Source organism: Mesoplodon bidens (genome assembly GCF_964165515.1).
Source record: "Mesoplodon bidens genome assembly, chromosome: 4".
NCBI classification, from domain to species: Eukaryota; Metazoa; Chordata; class Mammalia; order Artiodactyla; family Ziphiidae; genus Mesoplodon; species Mesoplodon bidens.
The window spans coordinates 151,062,498-151,088,941 of record NC_138160.1 but is presented as its reverse complement, the minus strand read 5'-3'; the positions used below and the strand labels follow the sequence as shown (position 1 = coordinate 151,088,941).

General features: G+C 50.4%; 1 protein-coding gene across 1 annotated transcript in view; it reads left to right on the top strand.

Moving 5' to 3' along the window:
* Nucleotides 1-26,444, top strand: part of GNG7 (G protein subunit gamma 7) — a 157,901-nt gene that overhangs the window by 79,074 nt on the left and 52,383 nt on the right. The window lies entirely within an intron of this gene.

Here is a 26,444-nt window from a genome sequence, read left to right as displayed (position 1 = left end):
CAACCCGGCTATAAAAGGCAATTCTGATGGAAGAAAAAGTGGAAAAGAGGAGAGGCGTGGCCTCCTGCCTGGGCTGAGACCGGCTTCTGCTTCGGAGCCTGGCGTCTGTGGCTCGTGCTCAGATGCTCCAGGGCCCTGGCCCCAGGTGTCCCCACAGTCTGCTCGCCATCCGCAATCTCCCTTCATCTGCTCGCCGAGTTGGGGGCTGGTGTGACCTGGGGCCCTCACACAGTCTGTTCTTTTCTGCTGATTGCTTCTACCCGGGGCCCAGAGGGAGTAGAGGGAGTAGAGGGTGGTTCAGCCTCGGTGAGAATCACGTCTGGGGCCCAGCAGGCTTCCTTCCGGGGGACGCCTCCAACAAGCTCCTCGCAGCTTCTGGAAGGAGCGGGAAGGACCCTCTGGGATTCCCACCGCCTTTTCTTTTCCTGGCTGGCATCTTGCGGGGGCAGGTGACATCTGCTCCCTTTCTGCAGGTGCCTTTCTTTTCCTGCTGCCCAGCAATGGGGACACTGGTGGGAGGGCAGGGGCGACAGAGGCGTATGCTGTATGGAGGGCCGTGAACCTGCAAAACGGCACGGGCCTCAGCGGGACCCCTCCATCGCATCGTTGGAAACACTGGGTGGTCAGCGGTTGGTCGGATTGAACTGAGGCATGGTGGGTCTGGGGCTACCTACCCACGGCCAGAGTCTTTGGAGACACAGGGTCCCAGGTGTATCCCGGGACTTGAGCTGCATGTGGTGGACTTGGGCAGGTCTGGTGCCGACTTTGAGCTTGTTTTCCCAGCTGTGAAATGGAGAGGAGACCCTGCAGCAGGTCTCCCTGGTAGCGTCCCAAGACTAAGCACTCCTGGCCTCTGTCACTCGCATTTTCTCACATGTGTGTGCAGTTTTCCAGCAGTTACGTGGGCCTCATGTCACAGCAGATTGAACACAGAAGCTGGCATGAGAATCCAGCTGTCTTCTGTTCAGACACACACGGAAGAGATTTGCAAAATGCACCAAACAGCACTGTTCTCCCTAAAAAAAACATTTTTTTGAAAAGCTGTTACTTGTCATTTGAAAATGTAGTCCTGCTAAAATTTTAGAAATAGGTTTTTTCGGGTTTTTTTTAACACAGGCTGTCTGGGGTCCTCAATATTTTTTTTAATAGACTATTTTTTAGAGTATTTTTAGGTTCACAGCAAAATTGAGAGGAAGTACAGAGTTCCCAAATACCCCCTGCACCACCACTCATGCACACCCTCCCCAATACCTTTTTATCATCATAATGATGTATATATATGTGGTTTTTTGGACGAGTTCCTCATCCAGAGATAGGATTTGCAAATATTTTCTCCCATTCTGTGGGTTGTCTGTTCACTTTCTTGCTGGTGTCCTTTGAAGCACAAATGCTTTTAACTTTGATGACGTTCCCCCATTTATCTTTTTTTTCCTTGTGTCACTTGTGTTTTTGGTGTCATAGCCAAGAAGGTTTTACCTGTATGTACTTCTTTTTCTGTACTTTTTATTTGTTTTTAAACTAAGCATACTGTTTTTTTAAGTAATTTTATTTAATTTATTTATTTAAAAAATTTTTTGGCTACGTTGGGTCTTCATCGCTGTGCACGGGCTTTCCCTAGTGGCAGCGAGCGGGGGCTACTCTTTGTTGCGGTGTGCAGGCTTCTCATTGCAGTGGCCTCTCTTGTTGCGGAGCACGGGCTCTAGGCGCGCAGGCTTCAACAGTTGTGGCATGCAGGCTCAGTAGTTGTGGCACACAGGCTTAGTTGCTCTGCAGCATGTGGGATCTTCCCGGACCAGGGCTCGAACCCGTGTCCCCTGCATTGGCAGGCGGATTCCCAACCACTGCACGACGAGGGAAGCCCGCCTCATTTGCCTTTAAGGCAGATGCTATGGCGCATCTCGTCCAGTTCAGTTTCCGTGTCTCCTGTAGCCTCTGGACAGGAGAACTTGGATGTGGGAACCAACCCTTCTGCCTCCAGAGTTGGTGTTCTTAGCTGCCATGAGTGTTCCTCTAATTACTATCTTTTAAAAGATTAAAGCTGAGATAAGGTAGACCATCCCCAGGGGCTATCACTCAGTGAGTCCAACACGGCCGTTTTCCCTCCAGTGTCAAAAATCTGGGGTACCTTCACCTATATACAGAAGCAGATGGCTTGCATTTAGGGGCCATGATATTAAAAATAATAGGAAGAGAAGCGGTAATCACACACCGCAAGTCTTTTCACCATGAGAGCACCTGGAACAGGGACTGAATGGGAGACCTTAATTCGGCATCACCCATCTCACTCCGGGTGTGTCCCCTGTGGGTGCCTTTGCAGAATGGTGGGTGGATTTCCTTTCTGCTTGGTTTACAAAACTTTCCTCATGTTGTATTTTCAGTCCAGCTCACGATCATTGAATTCATGATGCCAAATGCTCAGATAATGAGACTCACCTTAACCCCCGCCCCCAAACACAGCAAGCCACTCCCAACTGCAATAATGTGAAGTTTTGCAAATTGCACTCTGTTATAAGTGCATTAGGAAATTCATTAAGGGGTCAGCCCAACCTGAAGTCCATGAAAAGGCTGGATGAGACCTTGGAAGGCCTGGAATTCCAAGGAGAAAACGCTGTTTTCAACCTTATTGTGGTTTTGAAGGCCACATTTCGGTCCACTTGTCACTCGTTTTTCTAAACTTCTTGCTTAAGTTTTTGCAAGTCATTTGGAGGCTGCAGATGGAACTTTTTCAAGGGAGACACATATCGAGAAAAAGGGTGTAGTTTATGACTTCCATGGGTGTCAGCTGGACTTCCCTGCATTGCCATGCCTTTTTTCCTGCTCTGTTCCTTTGTGCTTTCACCCATCCACGGCTCCCGGTACCAAGCACCCCGTGGGGGCACTGACCGCACAGCCCCAGGAGATGTAGGAGGGGTTGACTCACCTGCCCAGAGCCATGCAGCCAGGGAGTAGGAGTCCCCAGACCAACCTTTAGCAGATGCGCCACCGCCGTTCCTTGAGCTGAATCAACAAAGGCCAGTTGCTTGTTCATGTGTCATGAGTTCTTCTAGATCACGGCTCTCATCTGGGTGAACTGGCCCCCAGGGGATCCTGGGCAATGTCTGGGGCATCTGTGGTTTTCATGACCAGGGGGGGCTCCTGGCACTGAGTGGGCGGGGCCAGGGGTGCTGCTCCACACCCCACAGTGCCCAGGACGCCCCTCAGAGGATGACCTGGCCCTGCATGTCCACGGTGCTGAGGGGGAGAACCCTGTTCCTACCCCATGGGGTCTGTGAACAAATGAAGTTCATTTGGCAAGGGAGGGGCCCTTTTCTGTGAATTGACTACCTGTGGAAATGTGACCAATTAGTGTGAAATGCATGTTTAGCAAATGTTAGGTACTGTATTTGAACCAATAAATGTGAATCCTTCTGCAAAAAAAAAAAAAAAAATGCAAGAGGCAAGGATCCCCAGGGGGTGGGAGCAGGGAGAGGGGAGACCACCACATCCCTTCATTCAAGTGCTTCGTGTTGCCTCTGAACTTTGATGTTCCAGACCAAACCTGGGTTGACAGCCTACTTCACAACCTTAGAGAAATGCCCAAACTTCCCCGAATTTGGGGATTTTGGTACCCCCTGGCATGCAGGGCTGCCAAGGGATGAGGGATCATCCGCAAGCTCTGCATCCTGCCTTCCGGAGGCCGGCAGGGCAGCGCTGTCTCCGCCAGCACCCCTTGAAATGCTCTCAGAAACCAGACTGGTTTGTTTGGATGAACTGAGGAAGGGCTGGGGCAGTGCAGGGTTTATTTTAGTGAAACTGAAACCTCAGATCCCATCGTAGATTTTCAAAAAGACAGATAATCCCCGAGTCAGCGAGGGAAAGTGCAGCGCTCCCGCTCCCGGGGTGAGCCCAGGACAGCAGGCTGGCCAGCAAAGCACCACGTGGTATTTATGCTTGCGGAGCAAAGAGCAGGGCGCCCTTCCTGCGAGCAGGACCCGGTGGCATTTGGTTTTTCCAGCCACACCTGGAGCACCCGGCTTCCTGCCTTGTCCAGCTCGCAGCCCCACTTCCTCACCAAAACTCAGTGGAACTGTTCCTTAGGAACTCAACTTCCCATTTTTGGAGATGTTTCTTAGAAACTAGACTTCTTTCCAGCTTGTAGTGAAGTGACCTTTTAGTTCAGCTTCAATCTTTTTTTCCTTCATGTAAAAATAAATTAATACAGAAGTGATACTGGCTCAGTATAAATCAGCATTCTCTCAATCTTCTTTTTTCTTTTTTTCATGATCCTTTTTAAACTTTCTTGTCCTAATTGCGTATCAAAAAGAATAATGCTGGCAGTGGATGAAAGACATACCGTATATCTAAAGGCCATGAGTTCATAATGATACTTTTAAAAACCTCTTAATTGTTGAACCCTCCTACATTGTTGGTGGGGATGTAAATTGGTGCAGCCATTATGGAAAACAGTATGGAGCTTCCTTAAAAAACTAAAAATACAGCTATCGTATGATCCAGCAATCCCACTCCTGGGCATATATCTGGTGAAAACTCTAATTTGAAAAGATACACGCACCCCAATGTTCATTGCAGTGCTATTTACAATAGCCAAGACATGGAAGCAACCTAAATGTCCATTGACAGATGAATGGACAAAGAAGATGTGGTACATATATACAATGAATATTACTCAGCCATAAAAAGGAATGAAATGACGCCATTTGCAGCAACATGGATGGACCTAGAGGTTATCATACTGAGTGAAGTAAGTCAGACACAGACATCTAGATGTCCTATGCCCTCACTTATATGTGGAATCTAAAAAATAGTACAAATGAACTTATTTACTAAAACAGAAGCAGACTCCTAGACATGGAAAACAAACTTACGGTTACCAAAGGGGAAGTGGTGGGAGGGATAAATTAGGAGTATGGGATTAATAGATACACACCAATAAATAAAAAATAGATAAACAACAAGGATTTACTGTACAGCACAGGGAACTATATACAATATCTGGTAATAACCTATAATGGAAGAGAATCTGAAAAAATATATATACATATATATATAGCTGAATCATTTTGCTGTACGCCTGAAACTAACACAATATTGTAAATCAATTATAGTTCAATAAAAAAACCCCTTAATTGTCCACCTTTGGAGGTTGCTCATTATTGGGAAAAATTCAAGTTCTGGTAATCAAAGAGTTGACGAGAAAAAATTCTCCTTATGGAAGACCCATAAAATACTAACAGCACAGGGGCTTCCCTGGTGGCACAGTGGTTAAGAATCCGCCTGCCAACACAGGGGACACGGGTTCGAGCGCTGGTCTGGGAATATCCCATATGCCGCGGAGCAACTAAGCCCGTGCGCCACAACTACTGAGTCTGCGCTCTAGAGCCCGCAAGCCACAACTACTGAGCCCATGTGCCACAACTACTGGAGCCCGCCTGCCTGGAGCCCGCCCGCCTAGAGCCCGTGATCCACAACAAGAGAAGCCACCGCAATGAGAAGCACCGCAATGAAGAGTAGCCCCCGCTCGCCGAAACTAGAGAAAGCCCGCACGCAGCAATGAAGACCCAAGGCAGCCATAAATAAATAAATAAATAAATAAATAAATAAATAAATAAATAAATAAAGATGTTGGGGGTGTAATAAAGATCACCACAGTTAAAAAAAAATACTAACAGCACAGGTACACTGTGTATCTGTCTATGTGTTTCTGTACAGCTGTGCTTCATGCATAAAAAGAGTTAGATTTTTCTCGCCTCCCGGGGAATCGAGTTTCACCCCCTGTCAAGAATGTATTTATAAATAACACAGGCATGAGAAAGTGGAAATCTCCAATTGCAAACCCTGCTCCCTGGAATTAACCCCCCGTCGAAAGTGTGGGATAGATGGGAATTGATGGTCATTGACACAGGGACAGGAGGCTGAGTGTCCAGTCTAGATTTGCCCACAAATTTTAATTGTGAGTCGTGGGCAAGTTTCTTCGTTTTCCTACATTTCAGCTTCCTCATTTGTTTGGTGGAATAAAAACCATCACAGAGACGTTGTGAGCATGAAATTGGATAATTTATAGAAAAAGCTAAGTGGAAGGCCAGATGAGAGTAATGTGCTAACTAAATGCTCCCATTTCACCTCTGACCTTTCTTTCTAGACTTCTCCTGTGCATGCACCCATGGGAATGGGGATGTGTGACGATACTGAGTGCATTGCACATTTGCCATCCCAAGCCTTGGTTGGGAGGATCCCAGGTGGCCTGGGCTGAGAGCACGTCCCTTTGTAGTGACTGGGTTCTGGTAGGTTCCTCAGATGTTTGGGATGACATTTTAGGTTGATTTCTTAGCTTCAGGTTCTAAGCCACTTGGGGTGAGAACAGGACTATGGCTGCCAATCCCCAGGGAAGCCCATAGGCTCAGACGGAGGTGGACATCTTACTGCACTTCTGCACTGCCGGGTGGACTTTCTGTCTAGTCTCTCTTCCCCTAAGGATGCAGCCCTATGGGGGTCCTGGCCTTTTAAATATATATATAGATATAATATAAATAAACTTTTTATTGTGGTAAAATACACATAACATTTATCATCTTAACCATTTTAAGTATAAAGTTCAGTGGCATTAAGTTCATTCACACTGGGCTTCCCTGGTGGCTCAGTGGTTAAGAATCCGCCTGCCAATGCAAGGGACACGGGTTCAAGCCCTGGTCCAGGAAGATCCCACATGCCGCAGAGCAGCTAAGCCTGCGAGCCACAGCTACTGAGCCTGCGCTCTAGAGCCCACGAGCCACAACTACTGAGCCCGCGCACTACAACTACTGAAGCCCACGCACAGCAGCAAAGACCCAGTGCAGCCAAAAATAAATAAAATAAATTTTAAAAACACATTCATTTACACTGTTGAGCAACCATCCCCACCATCCATCTCCAGAACTTTCTCATGTTCCCAAACTGAAACTCTGTCCCTTTTACGTTCCCTTTCTGATATTTCATTTTTTAGAGTAAAGAAATATTGATACAACCAGTTGCTGTATGTTAATCTTGTATCCTGCCTGCTACCTTGCTGAATTCGTTTATCAGCTCTAGTAGTTTTTGTGTGGAGTCTTTAGGGTCTTCTATACATAGTATCATGTCATCCTCATATAATGACAATTTTACCTCTTCCCTTCCAGCGTGGATACCTTCTATTTCTTTTTCATGTCTGATTACTAGGGAGGGCTTCCAATACTATATTGAATAGAGGTGGTGAGAGAGGGCATCCTTTGCTTGTTCCAGATTTTAGTGGGAAGGCTTTCAGCTTTTCACCGTTGAGTATTATATTGGCTGTGGGTTTTCTGTCCCCTTTAAACACTGATTCTCCATCCCTTCCCCCAGCCCCTGGTCCCCACCATCTACTTCCTGTCTCTATGGATTTGACTCCTCTAGGGACCTCTTGTGAGTAGAATCAGACAGTATTTGTCCTTCTGTGTCTGGCTTATCTCACTCAGCATCATGTCCTCAAGTTTCATCCACATTGTAGTGTGTATCAGAATTTCCTCCCTTTTTAAGGCTGAATAATATTCCAATGTTTGGACGGACCACATTTTGTTTTTCTATTCGTCTGTTGATGGACACTTGGGTTGTTTCCACCTTTTGGCTATTGTGAATAATGCTGCTATGAATATGGGTGTGCAAATCTATGTTTGGGTCCCTGCTGTCAATACTTTCAGGCATAAACGCCCAGAAGTGGAATTGCTTGATCATAGGTAATTCTATGTCTGATTTTTCGAGGAAGCTTCATGCTGTTTTCCATAGTGGCTGCACCATTCTACATCTCCCCACCAGCCATGCACAGGGTTCCAGTATCTCCACGTCCTCACCAATCTTGTTCTTTTCTATCATTGCTTTTTTATTTTTATAACAGCCATCCTAATGGTGCAAAGGGGTACTTCTTGTGGTTTTGACTGGCAGTTCTCTAATGGTTAGTGCTGTTGACCATCTTGTCATGTGCTTATTGGCCATTTGTGTGTCTTCTTGATAGAGATGGCCATTCAGTGGCCTTTTTTTTTTTTTTTTTTTTGCAGTACACGGGCCTCTCACTGTTGTGGCCTCTCCCATTGCGGAGCACAGGCTCTGGACGCGCAGGCTCAGTGGCCACGGCTCACGGGCCCAGCCGCTCCGCAGCACGTGGGATCCTCTTGGACCGGGGCACGAACCCACATCCGCCGCATCGGCAGGCGGACTCTCAACCACTGCACCACCAGGGAAGCCCTGGGTGCCCATTTTTTAACCAGGTTGTTGTTGGTTTAGTAGGAGGAGTTCTTTATGTATTCTGGATATTAACCCCTTATTGGATATATGATTTGCAAATATTTCCCCCCAGTCTGTGGTTTGCCTTTTACTCTATTGGTAATCTCCTCTGATGCACAAAGGGTTTTAATTTTGATGAGGTCCATTTTTTGTTGTTGTTACCTGTGCTTTGGGTGTCATATGTAACAAGTATGTACCCTTCATATACTGGGGTGGAAAGGACACTTTATCGCCGCAGCCTCTCTCCCCAGAATCCATCACCCCAGTCTAACTAGGAGGAAAACATCAGACAAGCCCTAGCAGCAGGACTATTTCATCAAGTATCTGGGCACCCGTGGCCTGCTCAGGCTGACACATAAAATTAACCATACAACGCCTAAATGTAGCATCTGGTCCTGGGTGGGATCCTATGACAGAGAAAGAACACTGGGGAAATGCTAAGGAAATCTGAATAAATGTGGATTTTAGTTAGTAATAACGTATCGATATTGGTTCATTAATTAAGACAAATTGCCATATAATGCTAGAAATTAACAATAGGGGAAACTCGGTGTGGGGTGCGTGGAAACTCTGTACTATCTTCACAGTTGTTCTGTAAACCGAAAACTATAAATTAGAAAGAGAAAGAGATTATAAACACAATAGCAACACCAAGGTGGCTGAGCCCAGCAGCCAGTCTCTCAGCCTGGCAGCCGACGCACCCCTCCCACTACGCGGGTGTGCAGCCCTCTGGCGTCTTGATCCTCTGCTAGTTTTCTTCCTTTTTGTGAGCCCAGAGTGTTAGTTTTCTTTAATCTGGTATTGCTTGGGCTTTACAGGAAGGGAGACATAGGCAATGCAGTCTGCCTTGTTGCTAGAAACAAGTCCTGTGACAGAAGGAGATCTTTTTCAAAACAAAACAAAAACATAACTATACTTTTCTGCCTTTAACAAAAATTTAACAGTGTATTTTGGCTGTCACTTTTTGTCAGTACAATAAGTATGCTGTATTTAATTTCCCTAAATTTTAGTTTTACAACACTTGTAGGTTCATAGCAAAATTGAGAGGAAGGTGCAGAGATTCCGCATACGCCACCCCCCTGACACATTTAAAATGTAGTCATTGACAAATGACCTTCCACAAAACTTATACCAATCTAAACTCCCTTCAATGGCACCATTGTCCCCACAGCCTTACCATAATGGTTAGTAATTAAATGTAAAAGTTTTGCCAGTCAGTTGTGTGAAAAATGATGTCTCTTTGATGTATTAATCTTCATTTATTTGATCGTTAGAGGGATTGATCACCTTTTCCATCTTTCTTTCTTTCTTTCTCTTTTTTTCTATCTTCCTTCCCTCCTTTCTTTCTTTCTTTCTTTCAGCTGTTTGTATCTCTTCAAGTACCTTTATTTTTCCTGAGATTTTCTTCTTATTGATTTGTAGGTGCTCTTATGTGATGGGCACTAACACTTTGTCTATTGCATATGCTGTGAGTGATTTTTCCAGTTTGTTATCTGTCTTTTTTTTTTTTTTTTTGCGGTATGTGGGCCTCTCACTGTTGTGGCCTCTCCCATTGCGGAGCACAGGCTCCGGACGCGCAGGCCCAGCGGCCATGGCTCACAGGCCCAGCCGCTCTGTGGCACGTGGGATCTTCCCGGACCGGGGCACGAACCCGTGTCCCCTGCATCGGCAGGCGGACTCTAAACCACTGCGCCACCAGGGAAGCCCCTGTTATCTGTCTTTTTATTGGCTTTATGGATCTCACCCATCCTGAAGCTCCCAAGTGTAGAAGAGAGTTTCCTTTAGTCATTAGCCCTGGGAAAAACTTTTCCTCTACATTGCTTCTTTAGGTGAATAGCCTTGTCAAGGAGTTGGGAGTGAGAGGAACTCCGGGTCTCATGCTCAGTCCCCCATAATCTCTCCCTTAAAAAAAAATCAATTAACTTTTTTTTTCAAATGACAACACACTGAAAAATCTAGGAAATAACAAAAAGGCATAAAGAAGAAGCACAAATCATATTATATTTTTCCTCTTAAATGCCACCACTGCTTTTCAGTGTGGCTTCAGAAAAGCAAGGTTTGCCCTGAAGCTCTGCAGGCCTGGTCAGTCCTTGGAGACACAGGTGGTGGGCAGCAGCCCCTCATTCCAGGGCAGTCTGTGGGGTCTGTGCAGCACCCAGGTTGGATCCCGCGTGCATCTCTGACATCTTAAAAGAGAGAGAGCGGGGCAGAGTGGAGATGGGGTAGAGTTTTGGCAAATAGCATAGGCACATAGGAGTATTCCTTACAAATCTTGTAGGAGGTGGCAAGGAGGGCTGTTTATTTTTACCCTCCACATCATCGGTTCACAGAGCCTTCTGAGCGTGGAGCACTTGTTTGTGAGTAGAGCATGCTGCGGGAGAATTTTCTGCCTTGTCCTCTGAGAGATGTTGCGTTGCTAAGTTATCAAGAGCATCAGGAATCCAGGGAACAGTGTACTAATAAGAATCATGTTTAGGGGTTTCCCTGGTGGCGCAGTGGTTGAGAGTCCACCTGCCGATGCAGGGGACGCGCGCGGTTCATGCCCCGGTCCCAGAAGATCCCACATGCCGCGGAGCGGCTGGGCCCATGAGCCATGGCTGCTGAGCCTGCGCGTCCGGAGCCTGTGCTCCGCAATGGGAGAGACCACAACAGTGAGAGGCCTACGTACCACAAAAAAAAAAAAAAAAAAAAAGAATCATGTTTAACTTTGAAAAATAAAATAGGTATTGACATTTTTAAAGGATAAGAATAGTATTGGATCATTTGCAGTTCCTGAATTCTAGTTGCAATTCTACCGTTTCAAGTGTGTGTGTGTGTGTGTATGGAGGGATGGACACATGGATGGATGGATAGATGGATGGATGGATGAATCGATGGATAGATGGATGAATGGATGCATGGATGGATGCATGGATGAATAGATGGATGCATGAATAGATGGATGAACAGATGGATGGATGGACGGATAGATGGATGGAGAGAGAGAGAGTGACAGTTTTATTGACTATAGTTCACATAATTCTACCATTTCTAAGCCTCAGTTTTCTCATCTATAAAATATGTGAAAATGATTATGCACTCAATAGAGTAAAATTGAAAACCACCCTCCTGTTCTCCCTTACCTGTTCTGTTTCTCCCATAACACCTCTAATCTTTTGTTTGTTTGTTTTTTTTGCGGCCTCTCACTGTTGTGGCCTCTCCCGTTGCGGAGCACAGGCTCTGGACACGCAGGCTCTGCGGCCATGGCTCACGGGCCCAGCCACTCAGCGGCATGTGGGATCTTCCCGGACCGGGGCACGAACCCATGTCCCCTGCATCGGCCGGCGGACTGCCAACCACTGCGCCACCAGGGAAGCCCTAATCTTTTTTTTTTAATGATACTCTTAAAAACCAATGTGTCCGAAGAATTCATTTGGATAAAGGGCCCGACCTCTTGATAATGTTGTTAATTCTCATATATTTTCTAACAGCTTTATGGAGTTAAAATTTATATACTATAGGGAATTCCCTGGTGGTCCAATGGCTAGGTCTCCTCGCCTCTACTGCAGGGGGCATGGGTTCAATCCCTGGTTGGGGAACTATGATCCCACAAGCTGCATGGCCAAAAAAAAAAAAAAAGAAAGAAATTGAAAAAAAATAAAATGGACATTAAAAATTTTTTATATACTATAAACTTTACCATTTTAAGTGTACAATTCAACAGTTTTTAGTATATTTACAGAATTTACAACCATCACCACCATCTACTTCCAGAACATTCTCATCACCCCCAAAGGAGACCCTGTCCCCATTAAGAGTCACCCCCACCCACTCCCCCAGGCCCTGACACCTAATAACCCACTCTCTGTCTCTCTGGATTTGCCTCTTCTGGACACTTCACGTAAGTGGAATCACACACTGTGTAATCGTTTGCATCTGGCTTCTCAAACTCCGTGTGTTTTGGGGTTCATCCATGTTGTAGTGTGTGTGCTATGACTTTTTAAATTTTAATTTTAATTTTTTTTTTTTTTTTTGCGGTACGCGGGCCTCTCACTGTTGTGGCCTCCCCCGCTGCGGAGCACAGGCTCTGGACACGCAGGCCCAGCGGCCACGGCTCACGGGTCCAGCCGCTCCGCGGCATGTGGGATCTTCCTGGACCGGGGCACGAACCCGTGTCCCCTGCATCGGCAGGCGGACTCTTAAACACAGCGCCACCAGGGAAGCCCTAATTTTAATTTTTTTTTTTTTTTTTTTTTGCGGTATGTGGGCCTCTCACTGTTGTGGCCTCTCCCATTGCGGAGCACAGGCTCCGGACGCACAGGCCCAGCGGCCATGGCTCACGGGCCCAGCCGCTCCGCGGCATGTGGGATCTTCCCAGACCGGGGCACGAACCTGTTTCCCCTGCATCGGCAGGCGGACTCTCAACCACTGCGCCACCAGGGAAGCCCCCTAATTTTAATTTTTAAAATTCATTTTATTGAAGTATAGTCAATTTACAATGTTGTGTTAATTTCTACTGTACTGCAAAGTGATTCAGTTCTACATATATGTATACTTTTTTTTCATATTCTTTTCCATTATGGTTTATCACAAGATGTTGAACCTAGTTCCCTGTGCTAAATGGTCATAAACATCATACAGCCCTCCATGCTCAGGGCCCAGGGGCACCAGATCAATGTTTTATTACCCTTCCTGCTCCCATGGCCTGGATACGGGAGGAGGGGACCAGATTAAGGCAGTAGAGGTGGGAAAGATGCAGGAAGGCCGAGAGGCAGGCGGGAGATTTGAGGAGCCATGTGAGAAGAGGCCTGCTTGGGGGACAGCACAGGGGCCCCAGTGTCACACCTAAGCCACCAGGGAGAACGATGATACCACGCAGCCCAGCGGGGGAGCCTGGAGGAAAAGGGGACCAGCTGGAGGAGTTCGTGGGCCACCCTGGTTTGCCGGGGCTGAGGGGTTCCCAGGTGCAGGACTTAGAACGCTCAACCAGAAAAGTTGGTCCCCCTGAGTTTGGGGTTCCCACGGAGCAGCCAAGGACCGATGCGTCAGCAGACAGTTGGGAGTGAAGGTGGGAGGAGGATGGAGAAGAAATACGGCCCCCGACGGGACAACGTTCCCACAGGGCTAGCATCCGGCTCCAGCTGCCCTCTGTCCCCACCCTGTTCCCGGCCAAGGAATTGGCCCTTTGACCTGCCCTGCCGGGCTCTGGGCAGCTGTTGACTTTCAAAACAAAACCCAAAAACCTCATGACGTGGTTTAAGAGGTCTGTTTACTACCTGTCCCTCTGCAGAGAGCCCGTCATGGGCTTATCTCATTGGGACTTTCTAATCTGATGCCCTTCTAGTTGTCCCGAGGGAGTCAATGAGATTGTAAAGGCCAGTCGTAGTTCGGCAGGACCCCCGTGCCCCCTCCAGCCCCTGCCCCATCCCCACCAAGCTCAGGAGAGACTCGTGGCTCCAAGACTAGCTTGGTCTCTCAGCGGCCTGTTGTGCGCTGCACTGCTGCCATGCAGTTTATACCCAGGTCTGTCATCTGCACGCAGAGACATGGTCTTCCTTCTTCCTCTCCAATCTGGATGCCTCTTATTTCATTTTCTTGCCCAACTGCCCTAACTGGAACTTCCAGTGCACATTGAGTAGAAGCAGCGAGAGTGCACATCCTTGTGTTCCCCCTGGTGACGGTGGAAAGGCATGCAGTCTTTTACTGGGAGCATCCTGGGGGCTGTGGGCTTTCTGGGATACCCTGGATCAGGTTGAGGAACTTCCCTTCTTTATTTCTTTATTTATTTGGTTGTGCCGGGTCTTAGTTGCAGCTGGCGGGCTCCTTCGTTGTGGCTTGCGTGGAAGTTCCCTTCTATTCCTGGTTTGGTGAGTGTTTTTATAACAGAGGAGTGTAGAAAGGTGTCACGTCTTCATCTGCATCATATTGAGATGGTCTTCTGGGTTCTGTCCTTTATTCTGTCGACGGGCTGTATTATGTGGACTGTCAGATGTTAAACCGACTGTGCATTCCGCCACGTGGCCATGGGGTAGAATCCTCTTCATATGTCGCTGGGTTCGGTTTGCTAGTATTTTGTGGAGGACCAAGGACGTTTGATCGATGCACTGAAGAAGGGATTATGTAGGAGGAAGAGGAGGTGTGGCTGAAAGATGTAGCCTGAGGTGGGGTTGCTCTTGGAACTGTCCTGTGTCTTGACTGTGGTGGGGGGCATGAATCTACACATGCACTAAAGTTACATAGAATGACGCACACACGTGCGTGCACAGGACACTGGGGACATCTGACTAAGCTCTGTGGGTTGTGTCAGTGTCAATTTCCTGGTTGTAATGGACTGAATGTCTGTGTCCCCAAAATCCATATGCTGAAGCCCTAACCCCCATGGGATGGTATTTGGAGGTGGGGCCTTTGGGAGAGGATTAGGGTTAGGTGAGGTCATGAGGGTGGCGCCCCCATGGTAGGATTCGTGTCCTTGTAAGGAGAGGAAGAGAGACCAGAGCTCTCTTTGCCATGTGAGGTCACAGCAGGAAGGCAGCCGACTGCAGGTCAGGACGTGTACCCTCACCAGGAACCAGCCACACCGGCACCCTCATCTCAGACTCCAGCCTCCAGAACCAGAGAAATGAATGTCTGTGCTTTAAGCCCCACAGCCTGTGCTATTGTTCCTACAGTCCAAGAGGATGAAGACACTGGTTATGATACTAACTATAGTTATGCAATATGTTACAACTGGGGGAGGCCGGGGGAAGGGTCCACAGTATTTCCCGCACATGGTTTTTGCAACTTCCTGTGAATCTGTAATGACTACAAAAATTTTTAAATTTACTTTTTAAAGCAGAAATTAAAAACAAAAAAGACACCAAATGGAAGAGGCTGGCTAAACCCACACAGGCCAAGCAGCCCCTGTGGGTGGCCCTGGGCCCAGAAAGGGACCGTGTGTGTGGAAGCTTCCACCCAGGACAGTGCAGGGCAGGGCAGAGCCTCCAGCACGTCCTCTCTCTGGGCTCAGAGAGGCAGCACAAGCTTGGCAGTCCCCTTGTGAAAATGGAGCAGGAGAAGTGCCGGAAGCCTTCGAGCAGAAGAGGACTGGTGATGCTCTCAACACCACCAAGAATTGCCAGCCACCCTGAGGTCAACAGACTTTTCCCATAAAAGGCCAGGTAGCAACTGCTTTTGGCTTTGGAGACGAGGTCTCTGTTGCAGCTATCCAACTCTGCCACGCAGCCTCCAGAAGCTACTCGTAAAGGAATGTGGGCAGCCGTGTTCCAATAAAACTTTATTGACAAAAGCAAGCAGTGGACCAGATGGGGCCTGGGCCATGCTTTGACCACCCCCGGGCTGAATCTGGGCGTGAGCACCTTGATGAGAGTCACCGTAGTCTCCCCTTTTGCCAGAAGTTGGTGAATAAGCAGCAAGAGCTTCTGCTTCCGTAAGTTCAAGATCGCGGGCACGTGTCCGGGGACCGTTAACTGGATGCAGAGAATGGCAGAGGCCTGCTGCTCCGCGGCTGCAGAGATTGCCTTAGGGGCCTGTGCTGTGAGGTCAAATACATCTCACAGGGACCATCGACCTGTTTGGGGATGGGCCCAGCTTCCTCGTGTGCCTTTGGGGTGTCATGGCTTCTACATTGCTGGTTGTGTCTACCTACCTGTCTACTTTCCTATCTGTCTACCCATCTGTCATCTAAGAATCTATGATTGTATGTATGTTTCTGTCATATCTACCTATCTATCTATCTATCATCTATCATCTGTCTATTCATCCATCTGTCATCTATCTAAGGACCTGTGTATGTATATTTTTTCTATCATCTATCTATCTAGCTAGCTAGCTACCTACCTACCTACTAGAGAAGCCATGGGTTCACACTGAGATCCCAATTCCGAGCCCGTCCCTCCACGTTCCTTGTTGCCTGCCCCTTTGCATGTTTGCAGACGCTTTCTCCAAGCACAAGAAACAAGTCTCTGAGCATCCCCAGCATGTTTCCTTTTTTGCTCAAGGACACCACCTTCAGGATCTCACCAGTCCCTCCCCCGCTGTCGGCCCCCACTGCCCAGCACCCCTGCCCTGCCCTGTGGTCCCAGGAAGCACCCTGCCAGCTCGGTGCCCTAGGTGCCTGCATGGCTCCCCGCCCCCTTCTCTGCTAGATGGGGGACCCCGCCGCCTGTCCCGCCAAGCCAGGAAGCCAAGATGCAGGGCGTGGCCTAGACTGTTTGTCCTTCCTAAACATACACTCAGGAAACAGAGTGAAGTTGCAGAGGAGAGTGGGGGAGTGTGGGCGTTGATAAGTGTCTGCCGAGCGGGGTGCCACCACAGGGCTTGATGCTGAGAGCAGTGTGGGGCGGGCACCGAGAAGGAGGAGACGCAGATCTAACCAAGCTTCCCTTCCACGAAATCCTGCAGTGAGGGACCCCGTCCTTAGCTGGGGGTGGATCTGCACCTCTGAGTTTTCTGGGAAGGAAAACGCAGCAGCCAGCTTCCCGCAGAGAGAAGCCAACCAGAGCCTGTGGGCAGAGTGCACCGCCCCCACCAGCCACTCTCTCTGACTCATTGTGTCTTCATGACCTTGTTTCCTTCTGAGCCCAGAGCCCAGCATCAGGCCTCCTCCTCCCTCCCTCTGACCCTGGTGGGGTGGGGAAGGGGAGGGGGAGGCTGGCCATCACCTAGCCGGGGTCTTGCCCCAGGCGACTCTGCGCCCCGCAGGGGACACTGGGCCATGTCTGGGGACATCTGTGGTTGCCACGACTTGGGGGCTCCCGGCATTGAGGGGGTGGGGGCCAGGGATGCTGCTCCACACCCCACAGCGCCCAGGACGGGCCCCCACAGAGAAGGAGCCTGCTGGTCAGCAGGGCTGGGGGTGGGGAGGACCCTGGCTAAGATGAATCCCCTTCCCCCGGGAGACCAGTCGTGGGGCTTTCCTAGTACCTCTGAATTCTGTTTCATGAGTGATGGCAGATGGTCCTGCTGAGAGCTCCTGGAGGCTGAGACAGCATTGTGTTCCTTTCATGCTACAGTGGTTGGCACGATGCTCCTCAAGTTAATAACCTTTTGTGAAATGTACAAGCCCCCAAATGACTCAGCAGCCCAGCTGTGCTCCCCTCCCTCCAGGGCGGACTCCCCTTCAGCCCCTGGCCGGTCAGTGGTTGGTCAGTGGTCGTAGCCCGCGCAACCCATTCCCCACAGGCCTGGCCCCCTGTTGTCATAACGACCAAGGCCCCTGGCGTTCCCAGGCCCAGGCGCTAGATCCCACAGCTCCCCCAGGTCCCCGGGACTCTCCCAGACCTCAGCCTTGGCTCCGCTGCAGCTGGGATTCTCATCACAGAAATCACCGACCAAGGAGGGTCCGTCCATCTGTCTGCCGAGGACCTGGGCAGCGTGTCGGCCGTCAGAGCCCTCCCCAGGTAGACAGTGTAGCACAGGGGGGTGCAGATGAGATCTGGGGGGCAAGAGAGACCCTGGATCCCATCAGGAAGGGGTTTGGTCCACATCCAGAGGCCCAGGAAGGATCTGACTTCAGCACCTCCCCGATTCCTTCCTAGGTCTGTGAGTCGGCCGTGGTGAAGCCCCCGGCCCCATGCGGGCCTCACCGGGTGATCCCGAGGTGGCTGAGACAGCTTTGCTCGTCACGACTGGGGGGCTCCTGGCATCCAGTAGGTGGGGGCCAAGCATGCTGCTCCACAGCCCACAGCACCCCACAGAGAAGGACCCGCCCCAAATGTCCGCAGGGCCGAGGGGGAGACAGACAGGAACACAACAGAGATTTACGGGGTCAGGCTTTGGTCTCAGAAGGATGGCAGCGTGTGGGGAGGACGCAGAGCGGCCGGACCGGAGGTGGGGAACGGCCCTGGAGAGCCTACAGATGTTGCAGGACAGCAGCTGGTGGGGGCTGGCAGGACACGGCAACTGGGCTGCTGTGGACAGAGACCAGCAGCCAGGGGTGGGGGGCACGCAGAAAGGAGGGAAAGTTCTTGGAAACAAATACACGGAGGAGATGGGTGCATTTGTGTGGAATATATGTGTGTACGTGCATAAAGGTGTGGCGGGAAATCTGTAAATATCTGTCACAATCCGTCTTATCTGTTTATCTATCTTATCTATCCTTTACCTATCATCTATGTATCTTTTTTTTAATCTATTTTTGTTAACATCTTTATTGGAGTATAATTGCTTTACAATGGTGTGTTAGTTTCTGCTTTATAACAAAGTGAATCAGCTATACATATACATATATCCCCATATCTCTTCCCTCTTGCATCTCCCTCCCTCCCACCCTCCCCATCCCACCCCTCCAGGCGGTCACAAAGCACCGAGCTGATCTCCCTGTGCTATGCGGCTGCTTCCCACTAGCTAGCTGTTTTACATCTGGTAGTGTATATATGTCCATGCCACTCTCTCACTTCGTCCCAGCTTACCTTTCCCCCTCCCCGTGTCCCCATCTATGTATCTTACCTATCATGTATTTATCATCTATTTATTTGTCATCTATCTATAGATCATCCATGCATTGATTGATGTCACCTATCATTTCTTTCTCGTCTGTATAAAATCTGTCTATTGATCTGTCATCTGTTGATGCGTAAACTACCTGTCATCTCTCTGCACACACGTTTTTTCAGGGGATCACTGGACAGTGATTTGCAGGCACCACGTCCGTGACCCTGCATGTCTCAGCGAGCACCTGCTGTGACACCCTCACACATCAGCACAAAACCAGAACCTTATAGCACCTGCTGTCCAGCCCAACAGAATTTTCCACATCGCCCCTCGAGCGTGTTTTCGGGGCTGGTGGCTGCTGTTCTCTGGGCTCCAGAGCCCTGTCCCGATCCCACGCTGCCTCTGGTGACCACCCTGGCCTCCGTCCATCAGGGAATGGAGTCTTTCTTTCCCATGAAAGTGACCCCTTTTCTAGAGCCCAAGAATCTTATGGAACGTCCCACCTTCTGGATTTCCTATTCCTTCCGTAAAAGAAGGAGAGTGTGGAAGCTGCCCCTCTGTAACAAAGGCAGAAGGAAGGAAGGGCTCAGAAAACTCCTTTCCCAGCCCTGACAGAGAACTGTGATGGCAGAGCTCAGCATCATCACACGCTGTGTGAGCTCCTGGACTGCGTGACAGTCACCACACACGGGCAGCTTACACCAGAGATTTATGTTCTCTCGGTTCTGGAGGCCAGAAGTCAGAAATCAAGGTGTGGCACAGTCACACTCCCTGCGGAGGCTCCAGGGCAGGGTTCTTCCTGCCTCTCCCAGCTCTGGGGTCCCTGACGATCCTCACATCCCTGGGCTTGTGGCTGTATCACTCCAGACTCTGCCACCATCATCACATGGCCGTCTCCCCGTGTGTCTCCGTGTCGCAGTTTCCCTCATCTTCTCAGGACACCAGGGCCACCCCACTCCAGTACGACCTCTTGTTAACTGGATCACATCCTCAATGACCTTATTTGCAAATAAGGTCTCGCTCACAGATCTGGGGGGTCCAGGCATGAACATGCCTTTTTGGGTGGACACAATTCAACCCGCACAGATGCTGACACCACTGGGGGAATGTGTAGGGGCACAGGAGGGTTACCCAAAGACGATCTATCAACTGCAGCAGGGAAGGACCCTTGGCAAAGACCCAGCCTCACCCCGCGGCCCGCCGCACGTGACTCGAGCTGCCACACAGCCTCCCAGGACCGTGTCACCGAACAAACGCGCTCTGGCTATCAGACCTTGTTGCAGGAAACTGGGACGGGGTTATGGGCCCACCAGGAAGCACTTTGCCGGCTCTGATCACCTTTTAAATAAACCTTCTCCTTCTTGATAGTTTTAGATTCACAGACGAGCCATGGACAGGACAGAGTGTGCCCGTCACCCACCCACCCCCGTGTTGGCACCTGACACTGCCCGGCCACCCATGTGCATCAGCCTTAATGGGACCCCAGCGTTTATTTGGTTGTCACCTTCCATTAGTGTCCTCTGTCTGTCCCAGGACCCACGTGATGACAGGCTCCTTGGGGCTGTGACCTTCTCGGACTTCCCTTGTTTTCGAGGATTGGGACAGTTTTGAGGACTGGCTGGGAGTTTTGTACAAAGTCCCTCTTTTAGGGTCTGTCTGGTGTCTTTCTCATGCTCAGGCTGGGGCGATGGCTTTGGGCAGAGAGACTGCGGAGGTGAAGGGCCCCCCTGCCAGCACATCCAGGCTTGCGCTGCCGTGTGACTTAGCGCTGTTGGTGACCCCGGCCAGGCCGTGTCTGCCTTCTCCGCCGTGGTGAGGACTTGAGGTCGTGTTTGTTTGGATCCACTTGTAATATTTATTCTGCGTTCCCACTGGGGGGATGGTTGTGCATCCGTTCTCTCTTTTTTCACTTGAGGGAAGCTTGGCTCAGCAAAAACCCGGCTCCAGGGTCTGTGTGTCCTTCCCGCCTGCCCCGTCCTCTGTCTTGGCTCACGGACCTGGCGCCCCAGCTCACAGCTTCCCGGCCACACACGTCACCCCAGGCACCTCCCCATGTGGCCCTTGCTCTGAATTTAGGGGCCTGCTGAGCAGATAGGAGGCTCGGCAGGGAGCTGGCAAGGTGCTCTGGACTGTGGGAAGCGTGAAGCCATGGCTTATGCACCAATGGGGGTGGCACAGGGTGCAGGCTGCGCCTCCCAGGTCCCTCTCATTGCCGTCACCGTGTCCCAGGACACCAGGCCCAACCAACACGTGGTCCACAGTTTGTAAAGTGGTGAAAGGTCGGGTATTTTAAAGTAGCTTTTCCCCCACTATCTATGAAAATGATACTTGTTCATTGTTTAAAATTTTTTTTAGAAAACACACAAAGGTTTACAGAAAAAGAGAGATACTGAGAGTCACTGAACTGTGCACTTTAAGAGGGTGAATTGGATGTGTGTGAACATACCCCAATTGAAATTTAAACTTGCTAATTTAAAATTAGCAGAAGTTCACCACTGTTAAAATACCCTCCAGGCTGTCTTTTTCTAACCGTTTGTTTTCAACATAGTTTCAAATTTACCAAGAAGTTGTAAGAATAGGACAAGGAACTCCTTGTACCCTTGATATCCATGTTCGCCGACTGCGTACATCTGCTTTATTATTCTATTTATAATTCTCTTTCTCTCCCTGTGTGTGTACGTGTATGTAGACCTGTGTATGTATACATCATACGTAGATAGGTGTGTGTGTGCATATATGTACATACACAGTTATAGGATGTAAACTGTGGTACGTATAGTTATATGGTTATCCATACACATACAGTGGTATATATATATGTAGTTATACATGTATGCAAATCAATTTTTCTGAGCCATTTGGGGCTAAGTTGGAGACATCACGCCCCTTAACCCTTAAATCCGTCAGTGTATCTGTACTAAAAACAAGGACATTCTCTTATGGAACCACAGGACTGTTATCAAAATCTGGAAATTTCACAGTGACACGGGTCTCATCTAAGCCACGGTCAAATTCTGTCACTGTCAAATTCTGTCACTGTCCGCATGTCATCTTTCACAGCCATCCCATCCCAGACCCCCCATTGCATCCAGGTGCCCCGGCTTGTCCGCCTCCTTGGATCAAAGGCCAAAAGTAACATTTCATTGTATTGCCTATAATTTTTTGATGGCGACAGTTTTAAATGTTTCATAATGGTCATTGTAATAGTAATGCTTTTGGTGGATTATCTGTGTCCATTGTTAACAGTTCATTTGGAAGGTTTTAAGGTCATTGGCAACTTAGAGAAGAGGTGCAGAAACAGTACAGAATTCCCTAATACCCTTCACCCGGCTTCCCTTGGTCCATGTCTCTTCCATAATCACAGAACATTGATCAAAGCTGAGAAATCAGTCTTGCTGCAGTCCTACTGACTAAAGCATGGAACTGATTCGAATTTCAGCGGTATTTCCATGAATGAAATTTTCCCATTGTCCATCCTATCCATGATCCCACATTCATTAAGTTGGTTTGTTCATCTCTCATTGATTTGTTGGAAATCTTTATATATTAAAGACATCATACCTGTGACAAAATATATCCCATTTTGCCTTTTCGTTTTGTTGTGGGGAATTAGGAATCCCATAGACCAAAGTCCTAATCTCAGCCAGAGACGGGGGGCAGGTCTCATAGGAACATGCCACGTCCTGCGTTAAGGAGAGTTATGGGAACAAACATCAGAGGCCCAGCAGGGCACAGGCCACACGCCAGGCCCTCCACAAACTGTTCCCACACCTTCCCATCCCCCCTAAACATTCGCTGTTCCCCTAGCCTGTGTTGAACAAACAGCCACACATGATCGTGTGAAAAACCTCAGGATTTTACCCCACGAAGTTGTGCTGGCCATGAGCCAACTTCATCCATCTGAGCCAACATCTGTTGAGTGAGGAGGAGTGAGTGGGACCTTGCCAGGCACTTGGGGGTGGGGGGGTGTCTTCTGGTCGCCCCCCTGAAGGAGAAAGGACGGACGGTGCCCCGAAAACGCGGAGCAGGAAACTCCATCCCTGAAGGGCAGGGCACAAAGCCCTCGGTGCAGCCGGCATCCAGGCTGCAGTCACACTGCTCAGGGATTTGGCTGCAGGTGTGACACTGCTGCCTATTCAGGACGCCAGAGATGAGCACGGGGCCAGTTCTCACCCTCCTGCTGTTTGGGAACTCCGCTGATCCCTCCTGGGAGCCCTCCTGGGCAATTTGCAAGTGAGGAAATTGACACCTGGCATCCAGGCCGCCCCATCCCCATCCTTCTGTCACCTAGACCGTCCTTTTTTTGTTGGTTTTTTTTTTCTAGCCTCATTATTGGGGACTTTCTGTCCTTAGGACAAACTCCGTTGGGGGCAGGGAGGGGCCAAACCACAGATTAATGACTCGTCAGGCTGGGATTGCTCAAGAAAGTACTTCTGACGCGGGGACCGCAGAGAGTGTTCTGCAAGTTTCATGTCAGATCTTCCTCACAGCCTGATATGGGGCTAAAGAGGGGAGAAGAAAGATGAGCCCTCAAGAACTGGGGAGGGGGACTTCCCTGGTGGTCCAGTGGTTAGGACTCCGTGCTTCCACTGCAGGGGGCACGGGTTCGATTCCTGGTCGGGGAACTAGGATCCTACGTGCCACACGCGGTGCAGCCAATAAAAAAAAAAAAGAACTGAGGAGGGACATGTGGGCCAGCGAGGGCTCTGCTGTGCAGATGGGGCAGAGGTCATGAGGACCTGGGTTGGGGGCGGGGCAGGGCGGGGCGGGGCGGGTAACATCAGCTTCGGTGCTTGGGCCCTGATCTCCCTGACATGTCCCTCCCATGGCTCCCTACATAGCTTGTCAGACGTTTACTGGGTGTCTGCTCGGGACCAGGTGCTGGGGATGCAAAGATTGCTTAAAGTCCTGATGTAGCGTAGCAGCATGGCTGAAGAGGAAATGGCCCTCAGGCAGAGTGCCCAGGGGAGAGCAAGGCCAGGAAGGCTTCCCGGAGGAGGCAGCTGAACTGAGTTTGAAAGAAGGGCAACCTAGAGGCCATCAGCAGGCCTGTGGGTGGGCCTGGGACGGGAAAGGGGAGTTCAAGAGAAGGCGGAGTCACCTAAGCCGGGAGCATGCCCCCCACCCTCCAAGTGCCGTGGGGATGAGCAACTTGGAAAGTTCTCTCTGTTTGAGATTCCTCGTTTATAGAATCGAAATCGTGTTCTCTCTCCTGCCTCATGGTTCTCGCCAGCTCTGAGGATGATACTTGCTGAGCTTCCTGGGGCCGCCTAGCTCTGCACCAGAAACCTGGGGGCTTAAACTGCAGGGATTTGTCCCCCGCAGTGCTGGAGGCTGAGCGTCCAAGGTCAGAGTGTTGGCAGGGTGGCTCCTTCTGAGGGAGGGACTGTTCTGTGTCGGCAGGGTGGCTCCTTCTGAGGGAGGGACTGTTCTGTGCTCTCCCAGCTTCCGGGGGTGCCGGCAGTCCATGGCGTCTGTTGGTTTATAGAAGCGTCACCCCATCTCTGCCACCGTTGTCACATGGCCTCTCCCTGTGTGCGAGTCTGTGCCCAGGTGTCCCCTTTTATAGGACACCATTCATATTGGATTAGGCCCACCCTATTCCAGTGTGACTTCACCCTGAATAATTACACCTGCAGTGACCCTATTTCCAAGTGTCTTAGTCCAATCAGGCTGCTGTAACCGAGTGCCAGAGACTGGGGGCTTATGCACAGCAGCGTTTATTCCTCATGGTACTGGAGGCTAGAAAGTCCAAGATCAAAGCACCGGCAGATTCCACGTCTCTTGAGAGCTGATTCCTGGTTCACAGTCAGCCGGATTCTCGCTGTGTCCTCATGTAGCAGAAGGGGCAGGGCACTCTCCAGAGTCCCTTTATAAGGGCACTACTCTCATTCATGAGGGCCCCACCCTCATGACCTAGGCACCTCCCAAATGCCCCACCTCCTGATACCATCACATTGGGGGTTAGGATTCAACATAGGAATTTGGGGGGGGGACTCAATTCAACCCATAACCCAGTCCTCACCCATGAGAGCATATAAGGAGCAGGAGCATTACAGCTCAGCAAGCCAGGACAGGTAGTGATGGACTCCAGGGCCTGGGCCCACAGGGCCAGTCGGCGTTAGCACATCCTGGGACCCCAGGCTGCCCAGAGGTCTGAGGAGCACACCACCACCACCCAGCCTCCCTGCAAACCACACCAGTTATTAAAACGGCTTGATTTAAACATGGGCGATCGTTTTTAAAAAATTCTTTTAGAACAGTGTGTGTGGCCAGGAGAATAATGGTCCCCAAAGACATCCACGTCCTTACCACCAGAACCTGTGGACGTGTCACCTCACAGGGCAGAGGGGACTTTGCAGGTGGGGTTAAGGGCCCTGAGATGGGGGTGACCCTGGATTCCCTGGGAGGGCCCAGCATCATCTCAGGGTCCTTATAAGAGGGAGGCGGGAGGGTCAGAGGCAGAGAGAGATGGGAGATGCTGCGCTGCTGGCTGTGAGGATGCAGGAGGGGCCGCGAGCCAGGGATGTGGCGCCTCTAGAAGCTGGAAAAGGCGGGAACTGATGCTCCCCTGGAGCCTCTGGAAGGACCAGCCCTGCCCACGCCTGGATTTTAGGACTTCTGACCTCCAGAACCATGAGAAAATCAGCATGTGCGGCTTTAAGCCATTAACAGGTGGTATTTGTTATGGCCACCCCAGGAAACTCACACACACGGTTACTGAAGGAGTTGGGACTTACGACTGTCCTTTGCTTGCTTGGTGACTAGAAAAGCATCCTTTGCCCTCTCTCCTTGGTTCTGCGAGGCCCCTTAGATGGGTGGGTGGCCTGTCCTTGCCTGTCCCTGAGGAGGTGACCAGATGCCCGTCTCCCCTCTTGTCACCACAGACACTTCCAGACCTGCGGGCAAACACTTTCAACACCCCCAGCGGAACCGCTCGTGTGCTCAGGTCCCAGCCCTGAGCCCCACTGTCCGGTTCCTGCCCCATGTCCACCCTGTGACTTTCCCTTCTCCCTGGGCGCCCGGCTCCCAGAACCAGCCCCCGCAGGGTCCAGGGTGAGTCACCAGCCAGAGCTCTGGGTGCCCACCTGGCCGCCCCTCTGCAGGATCGTGACCCAAGGCCCCAGAGGGCGGGAGGCCTGGGAGCCGCCTCCTTTGCTCTGGTTAACGTGACACGTGTCAGGTGCATCCGGGCGGCCACCTCCCGGGCCTCTGCCTCTGGGCCTGTCCAGGAAGGGGCAGGACCCCAGGAGTAGGGGTCCCTCCAGAGTAGGCAGGCCATGCAGGCCAGGGTTGGGGGAGAGGAGCGGTTTGCATTCTCGGGATGTTTGTCCGTTTCACCGTCCCTCCCAGCCATTTCCTGGCCCTTCGCAGACAAGCAGTGCTGTCGGCCGGCCAGGGCTGGTGGTTTTCCATGCAGGGGTTCAGGTCAGGCTGGGTCCACACCCCTGACCCGGGAGGCAGCAGACAGCGGTTCCAGGCCTTGCTGTACCCCTTTCCACACCTAACACCGTGGACACGGGGCCGGATGATTCCTGGGGGGTGGGGTGGGGACAGGGATGCTGCTCCTTAACCCGTGGCACCCTAACCCAGAACAGGTCCCCAACAGAGAAGGAGCCGGCCTGGCTCAGCAGTGCCAAGGGGTCCGAAGGCACAGCAAACAGGTGCTTCTTCATCCAGGTCCCCTGGATCCTGGAGCACGGAAGCCAGCGCTGCCCTTCACCAAGTGAGCAGTCCTCGGCCTGCAGGATGGGAGTCTGTTACCC